Below are 23,352 nucleotides of genomic sequence, written 5' to 3' on the forward strand. Positions count from 1 at the left end.
TGAATTCGGCTTTATGGCAATGACTAATGTATATTAATCGGCAAGGATTAGCTTTTATTTCAAGCATGAAAACAATATTTTTATTTGGTTCTGCGGATAAATTTAAAAACAATTGGCAAAAATAAATGACAATCTCTGGCTTTTGACAAAACTCCCAATATTCTGGTTTCGCTCTCGCTCTCTCGCTCGCTCGCTCTCTCAGCTAATACTTTATATCTGTTTGAAATAATAGTTGTAAGAACCAAAATTGCCAAAGTGTGATCACTGAATCTTAAATACCTGCAAAGCTTCTAATTTTACGTTAAAAAAATAACAATTCTATCCCAATTACCAGTGTTCCTAGACGCTTTTTAGATTTCCAGCACAAGTGCAAAAGTCTAGTTTGTTTTTTGAGTGGTAACAAAAGCACACGAGTAACTCAAAATCACATAAAACATGTACAAAGACGGTATTTATTAACTAATGCTAAAACTATGAACGTACACTGGCGATTTTGGCTACTAACAGGTCGGCCTTCGGTCAAATTTGAAGCTGCAGGTTGTCATGGCCTGTGTATGAAGATCGCCATGTTAATACCATAGTCGCCATGATTAATATTCACCACTTAACCAGGTTACTCTGAACTTGTAATAAACGAACTAGTATGGTGGTCACAAATAAGAGGAAATACTGACACAAAATCACGATAAGTACATTTTTTTATTCAGAATGTGCATGAATAGATTACTAACCATTTCATTATTTGCTGTTATTTATAGATCAAGCAAAGTTTATGATTAACTGCGGTTTGTTTTAATCGATGCGGCTAATGAGTCAGCTACAAAAGCTAGCTTTATCAGAAAAGGTATTGTATCTTGAAAGGAGTAATCCTTTGAAGAAAATTTTCAGAAGAGTCATTAATTCCATTTGGCTGCGTTTCATCGCAAAGCAGTGCAAAAGCATCCAAACAAAAACAGGAAATGGCATTGTGCTTGCTTCAAAACGTATTTTCTGCTGTCACTCAATTGTAGCAAAAAAACAAGAGCCTAAATCCGGTGATAAGGAAGATTTGCACCAAGACATAGCGGTAGCATGCCGCTTTATGACGTGAAATAATGCGTAAAAATTAATCCTAGCTTTCGGCGCTTTGCGTTATATCGTCACTGTTGAAAATACCACAATACACTAACAGGTCAACTGTTTAGTACTTTTTTAAAGTCTGAAATGAAGTCGTTCGCGAAGTCGTTGCTTGAAATTGTGGCCCGTAAACGTAGGCTATGCAAGATTGGGTTTACAGCTGAGTTAGCAAATCCCAACGCAATGAAAAATTGCCCCATGGCATCACAAGTAGTAAATAACGAAACTTCTTTAAAGTCTGTAAACGTTGTCTAGTTGAAAAAGACGGATTTTGTCACTGGAATGCTTTGAACAAAACTTGCATAACTTTGAAATTATATTTTCCTGGCAAATAGTTTCGGTTAAATTCCACTGTTAACAACTGGACAATAATTCTTTTGGTGCAAGCCAGTGATGTTAGCATTGGTCATGGCATGGGCTAGTTAATGGCATTCCGATGGTAAAAAGCTTCTTTAGTTCTTTGTGGACAGCTTATTCAAAATGGCAAAGATCACCGCTTTATGACGTAATAAAAAGTTTGTAGATCATGTGTTGCAATGCTATGTGGTTGCAAACAGTCGTGACTTCACTGCTGTCAAGCAAATTAAAATTTAGTGATGTTTGTCCTTTGCTACCAAACAGTTGGAATTGTTTCGCTAGTTGTGTCATTCAGGATGGCCCGGGAGTAATTTGCAAATCTTTTGTCTCATCAGTGGGGTTCTACTTTTGATCACATAGACGGAAAAGTGAAAAAGTTAAGAGTTACAGTATTGTTTGTCGTATCCAGGCGTACGCTGGGTGATTGAAGATTTAGATTAAGTGGACGGGAAGGCAAGGAAACCAATCTTCATGTCCACCTTTAGGCATGTCTTTAAGTGTCCTGCCAAAAATACAGCCGTATGCTCTTGAACGGTGTCGAACCGGCGCCCTTTCGATTACATTTCCAGGGCTCTCACCACTCGGCAATGCAGCCGAAGTTATAGTAATTTTTAATTATAGTAATTTTTTATTTACAAGTAAATAATATTCTATTTTTTCAAACAGATCTCCAAACCAGATAAAAATGAAAAAAGCTAAAACTCAAAATTTCTATGATCAAACCAAAATAACTTATTATCCTATAAATAACCACTAAGAAATAGTGAAGCATTAATGCAATATAAAATGAACTTAAAATTTTCTTCTGGCTTCACTTTCCCTTTTAATAGAATCACCGTCACGGAAAGCGTTCCTTTCCTGAACCATGCCTGAACTTCATGGGCGCCGATCGCTCTCTAAGATTGGTGGGGACATTTACTAGGAAAGAAAGGGCAGACGAGCGAAGCGAGCTGAAAGATTGGGGTCTGTTCAACAAACAAACAAATAGGCCTACAGTAGATAGGCTACAAGTCTAATGCGATGTATTTTAATTGTCTGTGTCAGCATTGGACAGCAGAAGTCCAAACACTGCAACTCGGCAACGAGTCTCGGGCGAATTAAAAACGAAGTCCTTGGTTGATCCTTGGCTTGTAATGAAGGTTGATCGAATTCAAAACTTTATTGTGCACATAGCAGACCATTGCATGATTTGGCCGTTTCTGTGTCATGGTAGATCGTAACAAAGTTTTGATACGTCGCAAAGTTGAAAATGAGTGTTCAGCTGAACACGAGCGGGCTGGTGATATGAGCAAAAGTTCCAATTGCGGAAACATTTGCCGAACAGCGGATGGTATCTTCTTGAATATCATTCGAAAATCTTGTGCAAGGGACTCTGTGTCAAAGAACTGAAGATAATCGTCTACCAAATGTGATTGTAGCTTTCCACTAAAGAGTGATTCTTGTAGTGCTCAAGATCGATCGACTTGAAATAGTCAGTAAGATTTTGCTGCTAGCTGTCAATGTCTGCAAAATACTCTGACCGATCGATCTTGAAGTTTAGGAGGTTGACCATGGCCATGTCCATACTGAAGACGATTTGGAACGTGACAAGTCTTTTAAAAATTGGGTAGGGTAAGAGTTTTTTCAATTGAAAATGCTGCCTGCCAGCCTTCCAACTGCTGATTTTCCTATATACAATTTTTTGCCAAACCGGTAAAGACATTTCAGCAGCTCTTAACCTCAATGTAATAATAACTGAAAAAATAGTTTTTTTCTTATACAAAAGTAACACAAGCTACACTTACTGCACTACATGCTTGTACGACTCTTTCAAAGTAATTCTAAAACTCTGCACTGTGTGGCCCTGGCGTAACCAAATTAAATACAATTTGCGAGTTACACCAGGGTTTCTCTGCCTAATAAAACATTTCTACTACGGTTGGGGCTTCCTCGCATAAAACAAAAATGTTGTCCCCTCCTTTCAATATATTTTAAACGTTTGACTGGTAAAATTGTGACATTCGGGTAATATTTTCCCTTTTACGTTACAAAAATAATGTAAAAAGATGATGGGGACATGTAAAAAGATGGTCGGGACATGTAAAAAGATGGTGGGGACATGTCCCCACTGTCCTATAGGGATCGGCGCCGTGGCTGAACTTTAAATGCTTATTCAAATAGAAGTTGTTTTTCTTTTGCTGCAGTTTGTGATCAGCAAAAACGTCAGGTATTAGCATGGTTGGAGGACATCAAAGCATTAAAAACATTTTTATTGACATATAAACCTTGATGGTACATTGGAGAAGCTTTGTGTAAGCTGGCAACACCACAGGCAGAAGATTACGTCTGCAGACGTTGAATCAATATAAAAATGACTGATTTTGCTGTCTGGGATATTTGCTCTTCTTTTTTCAAACATTAATCATGAAAATGCGTCAAGTGCTAACTGTCACTGAGGCAAAGGTTGCGATTAGCATTGGCAAGGAAATACCATTCACCGTTTTTGAGTGAAAATTTTATTTGCAGTTTAAACGAGTAACCGAACGAATTTGTGACAGCTAGTCATAAAAGCAATAAAATATATGCTCGTGGAAACACACAAGAACGTAAATTATTTTAAAGCAGTCTTGAGCAGTTAGACTTAGAGGAAATTAATTCTATGCAACGTTTTATAGCATTAGCATGTTTACATTAGCAGTAAACATGTTTAGTATATACGTGGTTGGGTTACATAGGCAGTTTGCGTAAACATGAACATAGCCTGAGATGATAAAATATTTTTTTTTTCAATTTTCTATTCATCTTAAATTTTTCTGAAGGTGTTACAACCGTGCCAGTGCTTTTGACTTTATGATTGTCAGAAGTAATAGCCTAACCATTCAACTGAGCTGAATTGATTTCCGGCACCAGAAGCACAAATAAGGAAAGTGTCTGTTTTTTTTCACTTAGAATTGTCATCAAAGAGTATCTGGGGTAGTAAAAGGGTAGACCCTCGGCCTCAGAGGCTCACACGACGAAGAAGAGTTGCTCACTCAAGACAACTTCATTTCAAGAGACCGCTGGCACAATGTATATTCTCAGTGTGGTGATTAGAGAAAGAGATCTAATGCTAAAGAAAATTTGAAATCAATTATTTTCGGTTAAAGACATTGAATTTGCTGTTATTAAGCTAATAATGATCAAACTTTCAAATTACTGCATGTTATTTTGGTCTCAATAAGTCTTTCTTTTTTACGAGAAACCCTTGCAAAAAAATTCAATCTTGCAACAGTGAGAATTTCGTCAATAAAGCTTCCATTTTATCAGTTTAAATGCTAACAATCCATACAACATTAAGCATTACCACCCCACAGTTTCACGATCTCGTAGAATTTCTGACTCCATGATTTACCCACGTTAGCTACTAAGTCTCTAGTCGTGCTCCGTGGTTTATTTTAGCGCACGATTTTTTTAAATTAAGTTATATTAAATCTGTTTATTTCGCAAACCGCTTGATAACGAATAACATCTGCTTTACAAAATCTTTACTTCAAACTCTGAGTGATATAATTTGAAAATCAAAATATGTTTCGTACAAAGAAATACTTTTTCAAGCTGTTTAAATTGTTCTGGTTACCTCAATTCAGGATGGAAATTAATTTTTGTGTTCTTGATTACTCCAGCGATTCACATGAATAAGGAAAACAACTTCCGAAAACTATTTCCAAGCGTTACATGACAAGACATAATTATGTCAGATAACTTCTATTTGAATAAAATCTATTTGACCTAAATCTACTTGACCTTCTGATGATCCCCTTTTAGGGTGAAACAGGCTGTAGAGGTTTTAAAATGTAATAACTATATCTGATGTGAATTGCTCTGCTTGGCTTTTTTGCTTGGTATTGAGCACTTTTTGTAGCATCTATAGTATTTATTGTCAGATAACTTCTGTGTAATTATTCAACGTAACTTCATATCGATACTGTTTTACCACCTGACCACAAGCAACGTAATAATAGCCTACTAGGCTACAGCAGAAAACCGAGTTGCAGCACAGTGAAATAAAGTTGTGTTATAACTTTTTTTTTTGTCATTTGCAAAGTCCAGGATAAAAAAAAGTACGCCGATAACACCAAGAAGGCTTTTGTCATATTGCAAAAAAATATAGATGCTAACGTTTTCACGTCTTGATTAAAATTTGTAGTTCTACACAGCAACTTCTCTCCGAAAATGACAAAGCGCTGTCACTGTTTTAACATTTAGAGACAAAATTTGCACTTTTAAGATTTGAGGCTTTTCCTAAGCCCTAGATAAGGTTTGAAAGGAATTTCAGCCTTGTGTGCCCTTTAGCTCTCTGACAGTGTTTGTCCCTTGGCACATTCGTGTGCACCTTATTATAAGAGTACAAATACCCTTAAGACTTGTTTGCACCAATCATCCAAGGCAAGGTTATAAAACCAAATACCCTAAATTACAACCAAATTGAATCGTTTTCAAGCAACAAGATATTGAGGAGATTATCCAAGTCAGGGAGAAGACTTTAAAAGTCGTTGTTGACGTTGTCTGTTGATTAAACAATTTCGACAAAGGCAATTGGTTAAAACTGGTTGTACCTACTAAAAATAAGGGCCCTAAAAACATTTAATCGCATCTGGCATTCGTTTTGTTGATGCTCGAAAAGCATAAGATTGGATTTTAGAAGCCGGCCCTGGCAAATGGCTAACAACTCAACCGCTGAATACCTCACAACATTTGAGAAAATTGAGATGCACATTGTCGAATACTTTTATCATTTTTTGTAATCATTTGTTTTCAAAACAATTTTTAAGTTTGTGTATTCTGAATACATATGTTGCAAAAAAGCCCTAAAAACACCAATTTTGCTGCATTTAGTCATTTCATGGCCGATATTGTTTGTTCGAACTTTGTTTTTGATGATTTGTGAACACTCAGAAATAATATTTTAAACAGATTATTTTTTCTTACTATAAATACGGTATTTTTCTTTTTCGTACTAAATGAAGCAGTTTTGACATTATTCTGATAAGTTGCACTAATCTCTTCTCCGCCGGTGGCCATTCCGCCTTGGCGCTTGCAGTATATCTCATGACAAATAAAGATGAATGAAAGCATGCTCTCACCTATCGCTAACCTAGCAAGCAAACTAATTGTTTTTACACCGATTCAACGTCTGCAGATTTCTAGTTGAAAAAATAGTTTGATCACATTCTCTAGAATTGTGACACAATTTTGGTTGAGGTGATTTTTCTGAACCATTGACAAATAAAACGTAACAATCAGACCGCATTTAACATAATAACATGAAAATAAACTAAAAATTACAAACGTTTTCAGCCATACTCATGTTAGCCCTTTTTAAGTAACCAACTGACTGATGTTATACATAAATTGAAATTACAAAACTGATCTACATACACAAAATCAAAAAAATAAACAAGGCAAAAACACATTCACCTTGCACAATTATGCGTCATGTGATTTTGTAATTTCAATTTATGAGTTTCTGACATGCATCTCTGACAACTAACATGGTTCTCTGACATGAGTATGGCTGAAAACGTTTTTGATTTTTAGTTTATGTTCACGTTATTATACTCTGTTGCCGTGTGGTTGTTAGGTTTTATTTGTCTTTAGAATTGGTAATACAAGTTCAGTCAGTTGTTTTGTCAGTCGTTTCATGAAGTGTAGCTCTCAAACTCCTGAAAATGTTTTACACCTAGAAAGAGTTCTTTTTTTGTTACCTTTCAATGTGCCCAAGCAGCAAAATCCGCCATTTTTATATTGATTTAACTTCTGCAGACGTTGAATCAATGCAAAAATGACGGATTTTACTGCTTTAGCAGGTAAACGTTGAAAGCTAACTTTTGACAATCATGAAAGTCAGTTTTCAAAACTGATCAGCCAACTTTTGAAACTTAAAAAACAAATGTCACCTCGCTTAACGTAGGCTAGTCGAGATAAAAGCAACTCATATGCGTGCTATGCATTCTGAAACCTATTGAAAAAACTTATAATTCAACAATTCAGCCACTTTATTAGGTAATGTTCACCACCACTTTCAATAAACTTTGTCATTATTGTCGTGACTAGTGGCGGTCCAAACAGCAAAATCCGTCATTTCTACAATGTAAAAATGATGGATTTTGCTGTCTGGTTTAGGAATGGTTGTACGAAGTCCGCTTGGCTTGTGGTTCAAGCTTCAAGCAGCTGTCTGTAATTTTAAAGTTGGAAATGACGTCATATTGTATCGTCTCGTCACGAAGTCGTAAATCGAAAACCTTGCGGGGTGAAACAGATACCGACTTTCATCGGCATTTTGATTAGGACAAGAAGAGTTTAATGACTTGCAAAATATTCGTTTCAAAAATCGAGTTTGCTCTTAAACTATAAAACACTGTGATAAACATTTGTTAAAACACCCGCCTTTAAACATGTTTTTGTTTTTTGTGCTGTTTGTGTAGATATGCATTTGCAGTGAAGGAAAATTATCCTTTTAACTGCCAATCAAATAAGGTATTTCTACTCTGCGATGTTTGAAAAGTGCAACTATAGGAAATTTTACAAGTGTCAAAAGCAACAGAGTTCGTATCGTTATTTTGGTCACTAAATTTATTGAGGTGGCTTTCATTCCATTTGCTGCTAAATTCGTTTTTGATATTTTTTAGCATCATGACCTTGACATCTATCAAAGCTTTCAAGATGATCTGAGAGCTTGAGGATCAGTGGCTTCCTAAGGCACCGCCAATAGTTCCTTCCTAAGGCACCGCCAATAGTTTTAAGATCCTTCGAGCGGCGAAGAGGATAAAGATTTTTACGAAGAAAAAAAAAATTAAAATATTGATATTAGAAAAGTTTCGAAATTCAAGCACTAAAATTCGCATATTTATGATGTTCACTTTAGGGTAAAGCCTAGTCTAGGCTATTGTTAAAAATTAAAGCAAGGAGCAACTTATCCGCGTCTTAAAAATATTGTTAAATTGACACGTTAGCACACATTTTAATGCCTCTTTCCGGCTCCTATGTTCAGTTTGGATAACTTATAGGTAGGCGCGAGAAAACAGGTTTTCTTCTGAAAATCCTTCATCTAAGCCTGCAGCTTCCGGAAATGACTGAGATGACTCACAAGTTTATAGCTGATATTAGTACTTATATTACAGAAGTGATAGCCTATAATCTGTCAGTATTAAACATTAACAAATATTTTTGAAATTCAATAAACGTTGCTTAGAAACTTGCGCACCAAGCTAGCCTAACTTAAAAACAAACTTTTTTCGTTTTATATGGATTTGCTGCAATTTTTGTGCAAGCGCACTATTGTTTTCACAGTAATAAACTATTGTTCAAATACTGTATATAAATAAGCGGTGTTTTTAAAACATTTCAGGACAGGCTGCTTTTTGATGATGTTTACAATACAAGCGTCATGTGCTCCTTCTAGCTGCAAATCAAAAACTTGTTGCATCACACCAGGGCCGTATTAACCGCCCCCTGTATCTCCCTCGCTGTGGGCATAAAGTTGTTTAGGGGCCCACTTATTTAGTTTCTTAATGTATTTTGACTATTTGAAATATAAAAAAAAATGATGTAAATAGTACTACAGAAACCCGATAAACAATAGCATAAGGCATATTTACCGCTTCCAAAACGCCTGGTCGAGAGCCCTATTTCTGTTTTGGGGTCTACCCACATCTTGTTGGTTCAGCGTTTTTCGCTTGTTTGAAATAAAAATGTGACAACATTGCTACAAAAGATCAACATTTCATAGCTGAGGCTGCGTCAAGGAGATTTGGATTGTCGATCATCTTTTGGAACGATTATTTTAAATCAACGCAACCAGTAAATCTAGTACCAGTAAATCAACGAAACCAGTAAAATCAAGTCTATTTCGTTAGTGTTCATAAAAAAAGAAATATCAGTGTTGTAATGAGACATTATCATGTCAGGACCGAGGCTAGGCCGAGACTCACGTTGTTTTCTTGGAGGAAAAGCCAAGACACACGATGTAAAATTAGTTAAAAATACGGTCAAGACGAGACACAAACGCGCCGAGACCGAGACAGACACCAAGACTTTGGACAAGATTTTAGTTTACCAGCTAGCCTAAACTTTAGAATTGATACCGAGCCAAAGTCTGATTGATCCGAATTCGCAAACCATGGTTTGAGAAACGTTTAAGGCACGGTCACTAAAAAAAAGGGCCCAAACTAGGGAATTTCAGGGGGAGAAGGGAGGAAAGATAGTGCTCACACGGCCCTGCACTAGACAATGCATTTGCGATTAAGTTTCATTAGCGAATTTGTTATAGGTTTACCTGATTGATAGAACCTAGTGGATGATAGAAACCAAATATTTAAGCCTTTGTCGATACTTAGGCTATCTCAAATCGGAGTTACGATCATTTGCCTTTTTTTTATTTAGCCTACGTATAGTATGCTATGACAAATTACTTTCACATGAAGAAGGGCATGAAACAGAAAAAACCGCAGGTAATCATCACACTACCCAGATCCTTATGCAGTAGCGTTGACAGGGGGGGGGGTCAAAGAAGTACTTTTGAACCCCGGCCCGGAAGGATTTTAAGGGCCCGATACATTTTAATGGGCCCAAAAGTTGACAAAAATTCCGGAAATTCTTAGGATATAGTGCATTTTTCTAAAAAGTATCTTGATTTGGGATCCGAGAATCTCATTGGTACCGGCCCCAAATTATTTTCTGAACGGCCTTGTTCTCATCTTCATCGTGTGTGACACGACCGTATAGCCCAGAGCATCACGCAGGCTCTTACTCTATCGTTGAACTCGGCCAAATCCTGTGTGCGCTTGAGCAACGTATGCGTATGTGCGTATGACCTACCTGCATCTTATTGAATCAGTCCACGAATTAGTTGGTTATAAGTTATTGATTTCAAGTCGTCGTTTGCAATGGAATTATAGACTTCTTATTTCAAGATCTTCTTCAGCAAATTGGAAAGAATTCAATCATCTCAACAAGGGAAAACCTCAATCTGCTAATGTGAAGATTCCAACTCCGTACATGCAGCCAATGTGAAACGACCAAAGAAGATTTTGCGCTTCGAAAATAAAGAAATGAAAGATGTTTCTTGTCGCTTTTCTAGTCCTGTTGGTAAAAAAGACCAGGCAAGCTTACGCATACTCTGTTGCAGGTTGTTTAAATGAAGTTTTCACTTGCTGAAGTGGTTGTTGACCAAAATTGATTTCATCCACTAAGTGACGCTAAATGAAAAAGCAGTCATTTCAATGCATGCGCCACGTTAGCTCAGTATAGTTCAGCGCTCGACTAAAGATAGAGCTGGCTCGTGTTTGGAGTAATGAAGCGGCGCTGATTCGACTCACGGGGTGTGCGCTTGAGCAGTAGCGTAGCCAGGAACTTTGAAAGGGGGGGGAGGGTTGACGAACCAGCGGCGGGGGGTCTGGGGGCGCTCCCACAGAAAATTTTAAAAAATTACTTTGAATTTGGTGCATTCTGAGAGCATTTTCAACAAAAATGTGGATATGAATATTCCTGTAAAATGATGATGTCCGGTGGCATAGCAAAAGGATAAGATCGTGTTTTCTTCGGCATTTTTAGGAAATAAAACTAAGTCTCTATGTTTTCTTGTTGCTAATTCCTGGCTGAGATGTTTGAATGTTTGGTATTGGCAAAACTCGCTCTTTTAATGCAATTTTGTTTAAAATTAGGCAATTTTTTTTGACTGAAAGCATCATTCTCAATATCGTGACGTCACACCCAAAAGTTGTAACCCCTAACCCCCCCCCCCCCCTGGTTACGCCACTACGCTTGAGCATCTCATTTCAAGACTGCTCTCCACTCAGCGGAACCTAGTGGATGGAATGATTCCCTCGTAACAACACTTTGCTATTTCCCCACAGCTGACTTTGGTGAGCTTTTGGTCTGTTGCTGCCATGGTTTTTGTGCGAAATATTTCTGTTTACTGTGTTTTGTATGATGATGTCCTGATCTGATGCAAACGTTGGCGATCATGGTCTTCCAAACTTCCTGTCATTTGACATTCGTACATAATCGGTAGTTTTGATTGTTGTGTTTGTGGCCCATTGGTTCAAGCTGTTTAATGTTTAAATAAGTTAATCTTTGCCGACCTCTGCTTCTTTTTCTTTGTATCATTCCAAATCTTCATCTCTGTGAATATGCCCTTCAAATTCCAGCTATCGCCTTCTAACTATTGTTATTAATCTCCTTTCTGTTTCTGCCAATTCCGTAACTTTGTCATTACGATACTTTTCTTTTCAGTCCAAGAGATCTTCAACATTCTTCTGAGAAACCACATCTCAGCAGCCTCTAACACAAGGGTCGGCAACCTATGGCCCGCGGGCCAGGTTCGGCCCGCCAAGCGCTTCGTTCCGGCCCGCGAGCAGTTCCAAGCAAAAGCACGCAAGTCGGCCCGCGACGATAAATAAATTGTTTTTCGCATGCTAAAATCACAGTGCAACAAAACCACGGATACTACCTCGTGCTACAAATTATATGCTTCATTGCACACGTTTCATTTTTGTGCAAAAGTTTAACTAGACTGATTCAATAAGATGATGCAATCTTGAACAAGCCAGATGACATCACAATGCTGGAAATCAAGAAAAAAAAATTTTTGCTGGAAATCAAGAAAAAGCCTTTTTGGTGGATTTAACAACCCATTTGAACGATTTGAATTTAAAATCACAAGGTCGCGGACCCTGATAAGTTCTCTTCATGATTCTATTGCTGCATTTGAATGTAAGCTGCGACTTTGGGAACACCAACTTCGTAATTCTAATTTTGCACATTTTTCCAATCTTGGTAACAACAGTCCGTCAAGTACGTTGAAATATGTGGAGGTTATTGTTGACATCAAACAGCAGTTTGCTTCACGGTTTCAGGACATGCGAAGGCACAAACACGAAATCGCGTTACTGGCAACACCTTTTGATGTGGATCCAGCCGATGCGGACAATAGCGTGCAGATGGAACTGATTGAACTTCAGAATAAGTAATACAACGTTAAAGTCGAAGTTTCACGTTACTTCTCCGGAAGTGTTTTACAAAGAACATGTATCTGCAACCCTATTTCCGAAATTACGAGATAATGCGAAAAAAATTGCATCCATGTTTGGGAACACTTATCTTTGTGAACAATTATTTTCCAAGATGAACTTTGCAAAAAATAAACTTCGATCACGTTTATCTGATGAACATGTTAATGATGTTTTACAAATTTCTTGTTCCAATATCAAAACTGACTTTGGCAATTTGGCAAAAAAATGCAAACAACATCAACATTCACATTAAATTGTTACACACATTTGTTCTTTTAATAATCGGTTTCAAAGTAATAAATTCCTTTTATCATATCAATGAACATATTATGTAAGCATGAATAGGAGTGTAAAACGCCGTGCAATTTAAAGGTAAGATATTCGCGTTTCGGAAAAGCTGTCCCGGCAGTTACGGCCCGCCAGTATATTTTATTTTATCAAATTGGCCCGCGGCTCAAAAAGGTTGCCGACCCCTGCTCTAACATTTTCTGTATTTCGTTACATAGCCTATTGTCCAGCGTTCGCATCCGTAGGTTAAACTAGATTCCACCATGGCCACCTGGAAGTGATTTTCTTGCTGAGCCTTGGGTTGAAAGATTTGATAATCAATGCCTCGTGAAATTTAGAGTCGAACTCGGTCGAACACTAACGAACAATAACGAGTTTCGACACTAAGATTCACGAGGCATCAAATCTTTCAACCCAAGGCTCACCAGGCAATTATTTGCTCGCGGAGCTTCCTATCTTTTAACAATTTTTTCATTGAATTGTCACGTCTTTGTGCTTACCGTGTTTTTGCTGTGTTTGTGCTACTATCTCGTGTTGTGCTTCTGTCCATCTTGCGTAATCTGCTTAAGTCCTTTTCAGAACATTTAGCCTAATTAATTTTCAACTAGGCTACTTGACCCGTTGTGCTGCGTAATTTTTAAGTTATCATTTTGTGTGAGCTAGTTAAGCAAGTTTCTCAATGCTTAGATTAGACCATATTTTTGCTGTGATAGTGTAGCCTATGATTCAGTATTTTATTATTATGATTCTGTGAATATATGATTCTATGAGTGCATGATTCTATGAGTGCATGATTCTTTTGTAGGCTTATTTCTTTTAAAAAATATTCTCTTGTAGGCTTGAAAAGGGCTGTATCACTAGCCGAAAACGTTAGCTTATTGTTTTTTTGTTTTTATAATGTTAAATGTAGTGTTGTTGCTGAGTTATGTCTCTTTATAGTTTATAAAATATAATATACAGTAGAGTTGTTTAAACGTCCTTTACCTATTTTGAGGATAGAGCCTATGTATATGTTCATATATTTCATACCAAATGTTCATTTCGTATCAAAAACACAAAAAGAAGAAAAACAAATTTCTACTGTTTGTTCTAAATATTTCCGTTTAAAAACTGATTTACATGTAAAAATTTTCAAAATTCCTTTTTTTTTATTCATACGGTTTTTTTTCAAATGTAGGCTAAGCTATTCTCTCTTGATTATTTTAATTATTTTCGCATCAGGAGGATCCGTGATTGAGACTTTCCCCTTTCCGTATTTTCTTTCTTCCGTTTTCAAATTTTGTTCATCACAGACTGATGTCAAAACTTCCAATAACACTTACCGTACTTTATGTGATTACTACGTTAATTAACCCAAAGCTAGAATGATGTTGTCATAAATCTAAGTTCAACCCTTACTTAAATTCGCATTTTTTCTGTCATAGGCCACAATTTTTATAACAAAACTAGGTACGCACTTGAGAAACAAGTGTTCAATTCTTCATTTAGCAGCAGTGCAGCACCTTTTAAATGGAATAATTTATAGACAATAAAACAACAACAGTTTACGACAAGTGTCACGGTAGGCTACCGTAGAAGCTCCACTCTCAATTTCGGTAATTAAGTCTTTGTGTTTAAAGCTTTTTACATGTACTAGTACCTTACGCGTCTTTCTAGAAATACCAGAGTTTTGAATTACCAGTTTGTTTTTGTGATGTTGGGTTCAGTCGTGTTCTCATTGCTTTAAGAATTGGTGCTCCAGTTGTTCCAGGAACGAGGAGGCGACTGATTCTTAACTAATTCATCAACTTATTTTAAAGTATAACCATTAAGGTTTTGCCACCTTTTCCTTTTGTTAGTTTTGTTACTGTATTTCTTTTTCACAATATTATTTCTTTTGCATTCTGACAAAGAAAAATAAATTGAATTGAATAGAGGCATTCGTGCAAGCAGTAATGAGTCTTAATTTGAGAAAATGATTGATTGATTTTATGACAGTGCAAAGACAAGAGTTTGCGTTGGATCTGCCCTCTCAAGCCAAGTTTTTGATGAAGGTTAGTGTACACCAGGGCATGGGCGTCCGCACATAGGGGCAAATGGGGTCAGCTGACCCCCCCTGGAAAATTGTTGGATGAAAAATGAAAAAGCGAGAACATGCAAAAATAGGCAATTTTCTGAAGGGGGGAGGGGTAAAGGTGATACGAGTGATGACTGTCTGGTTAAGCTCTCCGATTGTGATCATCACCCTTCTTCGGGAGTATCCCACTTCCTCTATTAATTTACGAAGATACCTACGAGCTACCTGTAATCGCAAAATTCGACAACTTGAGCTCCTGTACTCTCAGAACCACATTACTAGTGCACTGGCACTGGCTTTATTTCACATAAATCTGAAGAAGGATAATTCACAGTTTCAGATAAAATCATCTCGTATTTCGTGAATTCAATGAAGCTGTTCGTAACATTGAATCATACAGAAAAGAACAATCAGCCACCAGTTTAGTTAAACAGTTCTTGAATAAAAAGTGAAGTCGACGTGGGTCTTTGCCGAATTTTTTGATGTCTTTTTGGATGAACGAATTTTTGTCCGAGTTTATTCGGCTTCTGTGGACACTCACCTTCCACAGCCCGGATAACCTGTCGTTAGACATGGTTGATCTGAGCCATGTTTGTCTACTCTTCAGCAGAGTACTGTGCACCTGTCTGGTGCCGCAGTGCTCACTGCCATAACATCGACACTGCCATAAACAGCGCCCTGCGCACAGTGACCGGATGCCTGCGTCCCACACCATTGGACAATGGACAGTCTCCCCATTCTCGCTGGCATTCAACCCGCTGAGCTTCGTCGCGAAGAAGCCACTCTGTCCCTCGGTCGACGGGCACTGGAGCCTAACCACCTTCTCCACCACAAGATCTCTGCTCTCCCAAACGAGCACCCTCGTCGACTGAAATCAAGAGACCCATTCGTGCCAGCCGCTCAACTTCTTATCAACGAAACTGATGTACAAGACATCTCTGCGGCTGCTTGGGCGGACCATAAATGGAGTTCTGAATGGAAGTCAACCGCCACCAGACTCTATTCGTTCATCCCCGACGCCGACACACGCCCCATCGGTCTAACACTACCAAGACAGGCATGGGTGCGCCTTAACCGTCTCCGTACGGGCGTCGGGCTTTTCCGCTCAACCATGCACCAATGGGGAATGGCCCCTTCCTCCTCCTGTGAAGTGGTGCCGAGGAACAGACCGCAGACCACATCATCAATGACTGCTCCATCTTCAAGCCACCTAACGGAGTGGAAGGTCTGGGTGTCATGGATGATGAAACCAAAGACTGGCTGCTCTCTAGTAGCCTTCCAGTGTAGTCCGGGAACATCGTGAATCTGGGGTGATAAAAGGATAGACCCTCGGCCCCAGACGCTCACACGACGACGACGACCTGCCTCATTGCGCTAAATGATCTTTCTACCGTACAAGTAGTGGCGGGGGGGGGGGGGGTCAGTAATGTTATCATTGCTTGACGTACAGCTGGAAAAAGTTTCATAGTTTTCACCAAGTCCACAAATTCCAATTCTTCCTGGTCTTCGGACTGAGGAGATTTTCCTTTTATGGTTATGTCATACCACGACATAGCGTCCTGCTGAAAATTGTCAAAGTTGTAGAATTGGTGCATGGTTTTGACCAGGGTTTTGTAGTCTGAACGGTCAATTTTCTCCATCTGCACTGGATGCAGTCGGTATAACATGAATGCCGGCATGTTCGTCTCTGAGAAGCGGCTTTTCAAAGACTGGATTAAAGAGTCCATGTAAGGAACGTAAATGGAGCGGCGATAGTATTCCTCACTGGTGCCACCAGTATTTGCTCTGAATACTTGACGCTAATTTTCAAATTTTCTGTTGATATAATCACAACTCATAACTTTTTTCTGTGTATGGTTATAAAGATTATAGACTCCCAAATACCATCGCGTAATTCAAATGCTTCTTTTTCTCTGTTCTTACCTTCCTTTACTATCTCTTCTTGGAACTACTAGCAGTCGGTCGCTGCGGAAACCACACAGATATGACAAAACAAAGTGTATTATTACCCCAAATGTATATATTACACCTTACGCATTGGTCACTTGAGCACGATAATAGTATGCAATAAAACGATTATATAACTTTGATAATTTTTGCTCTGGCCAATTTTGATAAAAATCCGTAGCATTGCCACCTAGAGATGCGGCCTGATTTGTCACATTTTGCAGATTTTGATTACAGCTACTGCTAGTGTTTGACTGAGAATTTCTGAGATTTTTTTACTTTTTGCTGTCTCTTAATGATATAAAAGCTTTTTCTTACTTTGGAAAAGCAGTAGCAAATGAGAAAAAGTAAGTTGAAAAACGCTGAATCAGACTGTTATTCAAAAATTAACAGTCTGACTAAAATCTTCGAAATCAAATTTTCTTTGTTTTTCAACATCTGAGGATGTTAAAATCTATTTTGTCATCTGGGGAAAACAGTAAAGAAAGTGTAAAAATATACTTTTTAGAAAAACTTATTTTAATATTCTCCAAAACTTAGCATAATCTGGAAATTTCTGCAAAATGTGACAAATCAGGCCGTATCTTTAGGTAGCCATGTCCGTAGAAATGTAAACACTGATAAAAATGATAAAGTGTCTGGATGGTGTAATGGTCAAATTTTCAAAAAAAATTTGCATCCGGCCGAAAGGGCAGAGTGAACCCACCTTGACCCCCCCTAACCGAAAACCTGCGGATGCCCTTGCACCAGGGTAATGTCCTGTCTAATGTTTGTGATTGATGTGGTAGGCCTACCGAATGTGTAAGAGAAAATTCATTGATGGAGATACTGTACCCAATGATTTGGTTTTCTTGGGTGACACAATGGAAAATCTGAGAGAGAAATTTGAGAACTGGTAGGAGTCGCTTCAATGTAAAGGTACGGTATGCGTGTCAACATCAGAAAAACAAAGATTGTAATAAGTGAAATGGAAAGGGAAACCACAATGAGCAAAATCGACCCTTGTGGCGTATGTGGCAAAAGAGTAAGGGAAAATTTTGTTATGTGTATGAAATGCAGAAAGTGGGTGCATGGAAGATGTGCGAAGATGAAGAGAGTGGCATGCAGATCCGGAATGACGAAGTTGAAAAGCTGAATGACGAAGTTAAATCAGTGAATGCGTTTTGCTATCTAAGAGATAGATTGAATTCCAGCGGTTGTTGTTATGCTGCAGTGACTGCAAGAGTAACGTTTGTCTAAGGGTCAAATTCAGAGAGTATCGAGAGTGGTTATGTGGTAGAAGATTTCTGTTGAAAATGAGAGGAAGAGTTTATGCTAGTTGTGTAAGACCTGCAATGCTGTACGGAAGTGAGACATGGTGCATTGGTGCTTACGGGAAAACAAATTGACAATTTTCAGAAGAACTGAGAGTGTGATGGACGAGTGTGAAGCTGTATGGTGGACATGTTTTAAGAAGGGATGAAGATGATGTTTTGAGAAGAGCGCTGGAGTTGCGAGCGGAGCCGAGTCGTAGAAAACAAGGAAGACCCAAGAAAACGTGGAAAAGAAAAGTAACAAGGTGGGCTTGACAAGACAGGATGCGTTAGATAGATCGATGTGGAAGCAGGGTGTGAAGATGATTGCAGCACTTGGAGATGAATCCAGCCACCCTTGGTAATGGGAACATCACTGGATTAAAACTGGACTACTATTGCTACTACATTGCTTCATATATCTTTTTTTTACATGCTAAAAAATGTTATCTTAATTTATCTGAAAGGCCTTGTTGAAGAGATTTGAGTCATAAAATATCCCCTTGTTTTTTGTGCTTCTTTTGAACAAATGGATCACTTGTGTAGCCATTTCTGACTGCAGTTTAAGTTTATCAATAAATCAGTTAAAGCATGATGTCGACAACTTCAACAAATCAGCGATTCGGCTGACATGGTGCCAGTGTGCATTTAAGATGTTTTATATTTGCACAAAAAAGTATATATATATTTGGATGATTTTCAAAAGGCTTAAGCTCTGATGTTATGCGCAAATATTAAACATAACATTGTGTTGGCTTTGTTATTGTTATGTAGTCAACTATAAACATACAAAACTTGATTATATATATGCAGTTGTTAAATGAAATCGTCACATTATTACCAGCAACATTAAATAGTGCTTTGAAATAAAATGTTATCAGTTGTTTTTTGCGATGGTTTGCATATGCACAGAGAGTACAGGAAAAAGATCACAAGTTGTCTTAAACATCCATAATCCATATATGAGATCATGGACCATGAAGAAATACTCATGGAAGCTATTTAGTACATATAACTCAGGACTCAGGAGACTTTTCTTACCAACCGTTATGACAGCAAAATATACATTATATAAGTATTTATGTGTGTGCTGTGTTTTGTATCTATGGTCTTCTTCATGCAACTATTTTGAAAAAAAAAATCTGTGATTTCTATAATTTGTTACATTATGAATGTAAGATAAACCTTGTTTGATTTCATCTTACATGTTAATTTTGACTTTAAATAATTTCAGAACAACGTGTATATATTAATTTGGTAAAGAAAAACATGAATTCTGAAGAAGAAAATCAATCTTCTGTTGAAGAGCTCTCTCCTAGCACTTACAAAGGTGGAAGACCAATTCCAATTGTTCTTGTTAATGAAGATCATACGTTTAGTTTGGATGAAGATGCAATTAACTGTGTGTTGCTGCAAAAAGACATTATGGATCTTCCAGTGGTTGTCATATCTGTTGCTGGAGCTTTTCGTAAAGGAAAATCGTTTTTACTCAACTTCCTTTTGAGATACTTGTATAATTTTGAGAAGGATCAGTGGATTGGTGAAGATGAAGATATCTTGGCTGGGTTTTCCTGGAGGGGAGGCTCAGATCGTGTCACCACTGGTATACTAATGTGGAGTGAAGTTTTCCAAATTCAGATCCCTGATGGTGAAAAAGTAGCCGTTGTTTTGATGGACACTCAAGGGGCATTTGACTCTTCGTCCACAGTCAAGGACTGCGCAACTATCTTTGCATTGAGCACTATGACCAGTTCTGTTCAAGTGTACAACTTGTCACAAAACATTCAGGAAGATGATTTCCAGCATCTTGAGTTGTTCACGGAATATGGAAGGCTGGCCATGGAAGACTCATCCGTCAAACCTTTCCAATCTTTACAATTTTTGGTACGAGATTGGAGTTACCCGTATGAATATGAGTATGGCCTGAAAGGTGGCAATGCATTGCTAGATAAAAGGTTAGAATTAACCGAGAAACAACATGCCGAACTGCAACGTGTTCGGAGCCATATCCGATCATGCTTCACAGATTTATCTTGCTTTCTCATGCCTCATCCTGGCTTGGCTGTGGCTATTAATCCCCACTTTCAAGGAGCCCTGAAAGACATTACTCCTGAGTTTAGAGAGTATATGGCATTGTTTGCTCCACTTCTGTTGTCTGCTGAAAATTTGAAAATAAAACGAATTAATGGAACTGTGATTTGTTGCTCAGAGTTAGTGGAATATTTTCGTTCGTACATTAAAATATATGATGGGGAAAAACTGCCAGAGCCGAAGACGATGCTTCAAGCCACAGCTGAAGCTAATAACTTGTCGGCTGTTGCAAAGTCTCGGGAGCTATACTCAGATTCAATGGATAAAGTTTGCGGGAGTACATGTCCATTTATCAATCCAACAGTTGTTGAAGACAAACATCATGAATATCAACAGCTTTCCATGGAATGTTTTGACACCACAAGGAAGATGGGAGGAGAAGATTTCAGCTCACAATACCGTGAGAAGTTGGTTGAAGATATAAATGAGACGTATGAACACTATGTTCAATCAAATGCAGCTAAAAACGTTTTCAAAAATGTAAAAACCCCGGGTGTGTTTTTGACTGTTGGTGTTGTTTTTTATTTACTGTCAGGTTTGTTTGGGTTTGTATATCTTGCTTCATTGTCTACCTTGTGCAACGCGTGTGTAATCCTTTCATTGGTCTCTATCCTCGTGTGGGGCTATGTTCAATTTACTGGTCAGTATCAAGAAGTTGGCCAATCCCTTGAAGTAGTGGCGAATTTAATTTGGGAAAATTTGCTGCAAAACGTCTATCAAACTTTAATTGAGCAAGGAGCCAAACAGTTGCGCCAAGAAACAATGCGCCAACTTGTCGGAAACAACACAAATCCCAAAGTTGATTAACATTGTGAGTCGTCTCAACATGAGCTTTGTTTAAATTATTATTTTATGTTGAAAATTGTTTGTTTAATTTTGAGAGTTTTTGATTTGTGACATCTTTTCATGAAACTGTCTTTGATAAAGATGGAAAAACCTTAGAATATGTAACACTTGTCAAGCTACTGATTGTACTGACCAAGTTATTTCGAGTTTATATCACTTAGAACTATCGGTTTGATATGATTTTGCATTTTTGCAAGGTACTGATGTGTTGAAACAGGATTTTGAGTGGACAGTTGTTTTGTTGTGCTTGTGATTAACTGCGCCTCAGCAATTTACAGTTTTTTTTTTTGTTTAATTTGTCAAGTTGTTGGCAATGTGTCGAATGTGGATATACTGTAATTTTGATTGTTATTGATATGGACTGGGCAGTGGACATGATTTATGCTTGGAACTGGGCCTGTGATATGAATATGCCCAACTCGAATGGGTCTTGTACTGGTGTATATTATACACTTATACAGTATATATATACGTACATTATTACATATACTTTTTACGAAAGCATCACAGTAGTTGAATTATAGTGAGGATCACGCAGCACCAAGACTATTGCAAAGTTTTTGTCATTTTTTATTGAATTGATCAATTTACTTTCAGGAGTGTAAGATAACCAATTTATTCGTTGTGGATAACAAATGCTTAGAAAGTTTGGCTTGAAAAATAATGGATTTCACAAAGATGGTGATAAGAAAGCTTTTTCAGAGAAATGTTAGCTACCGTACTAGGTCAGTCAACTGCAGAAAATCGTACGATGTGTTAATGCACTGTTCTTAATAAAGCTCACATTGTTCTCATTTTCTTTATGAATATAAATCCTTAGTTTTATTGGCAACTTTTAGTAGTGCTTTCAGAGAAACTGCTTGTCATAGTCTATGCTCTTTGTCATATGTTTAGTTGAGAACTTTAGGTCATAAATGACATGCTATGGATCACTGAACGTAAAAGTACATACGATAAGGCATACGATAAAGCTTTAAAACAATCAGCCAGCCCTTTACTGCTGTAGTAGAACTCTAATATTATTTTAAATTTGTGTATAATCATTGCCCATGGCAATATGCAGCATTTCAGATTTGCATTGGTTTTGTTTATGTTAACAAGTTACCAGGAATTTACCTCGTTGTTCGATACTGTTTTCAAAGATTTTAATATTGCATAAACTGATGCATGCAGAACAAAAATATACTCGACTGCCAAACCACTGTTCTTGCCATTGTTTCACTGTCAGTAAGTTGAGTCTGATACGAATCATCTAAATGTTGTTTTGTTTCAATGTGTCAACCACCAGGTGTAGGCCTGGATACGACAAACATCTAAATGTAAATACTGAACAATCAGAAGCAACATGTGATTAACGTTTCGTCTTCCATTTCGCCTGTACTCCTCGATATCTTGACTAAAACCCCCAACTATTTTGTTTAACGTTTGTTTCTATTAAACAATCTGTTTTGTAACTGAGAAAGTAGGTTACGTGTCGCCGGTACAAGTTTGAGGGAAAAATAAAACGGTGTTGACTTTCTGCATCTATCAAAAACATTTTAATAGACAAAAATTCAAACAACTTGTTTTGATCTAGTTGTTTTGACTTAGTTTTGATCTAACCGAGTTGGCGGTTAAACGTGTTGAAACCTTTCAATGAAGTAAGAATCTCTTGCAGAATTTTGTCTTTGATGTATGAAGCTGTGAATTTTGATTGTGAAGCTTTTGCTCGACAAGGTCAAATATGCAATTCCAGCGATGCTCGCTTCTGGGTAGTTTTTTTAAGAAAAGGAAAAATCCCCAATTAAAAGGTAACTTTAAGCCTTCAACTATGCTTCTGTGCTGCATTGTTGTGTTGTTAGTTGGAAGGGGGTGTATCATAGACTGCTCATGAACGACCGTATGGGATTTTTTAATCAGCTACCGGTAACTGCTGTGTCACAGCATAACATAGAACTGACTTTTCTTTATGGTTTATCTTCATACAGTATCACGTTTTGATTCCCAAAATAGCTATACGTACTCATGTAATGGACGCATGCAATATACATACAATCTGTGAAAATGTTTCTTTCGTGATAGATTTGATATTTTGGCTGTGTTATGCATAAATTTATCATTTTGCTGCCATGTACAGTAGACTAAACGTAGATTTTCCTCATATATTCTAAGCCCACGCAGGTCATTAGATTCGTTACGTTTAACCAATGTTTGCTTGCCTTGGCTAGAAAGCTTATTCTTTGATTGTTTGTGCATACGGTCACTGTCACGGGTAGGTTACTCAGCTAGCAATCGTTTCAACCTCATCGGATTATGCTAATGTGACGTCTCCAGACGGTGAATCAATGCA

The 23,352-nt window shown here is 37.7% G+C and overlaps 1 pseudogene across 1 annotated transcript; it reads left to right on the top strand.

The window, feature by feature from the left end:
* Window positions 1-14,574: 14,574 nt before the first annotated feature.
* Window positions 14,575-22,224, top strand: LOC145768082 (atlastin-2 pseudogene; annotated as a pseudogene). The gene is made up of 2 exons (XR_014288903.1): window positions 14,575-14,824; window positions 19,321-22,224. The product of XR_014288903.1 is annotated as an atlastin-2 pseudogene (transcript).
* The last annotated feature ends 1,128 nt before the right edge of the window (window positions 22,225-23,352 follow it).

The sequence above is a fragment of the Aplidium turbinatum genome, chromosome 4, assembly GCF_918807975.1.
Source record: "Aplidium turbinatum chromosome 4, kaAplTurb1.1, whole genome shotgun sequence".
In the NCBI taxonomy this organism is placed as follows: Eukaryota; Metazoa; Chordata; class Ascidiacea; order Aplousobranchia; family Polyclinidae; genus Aplidium; species Aplidium turbinatum.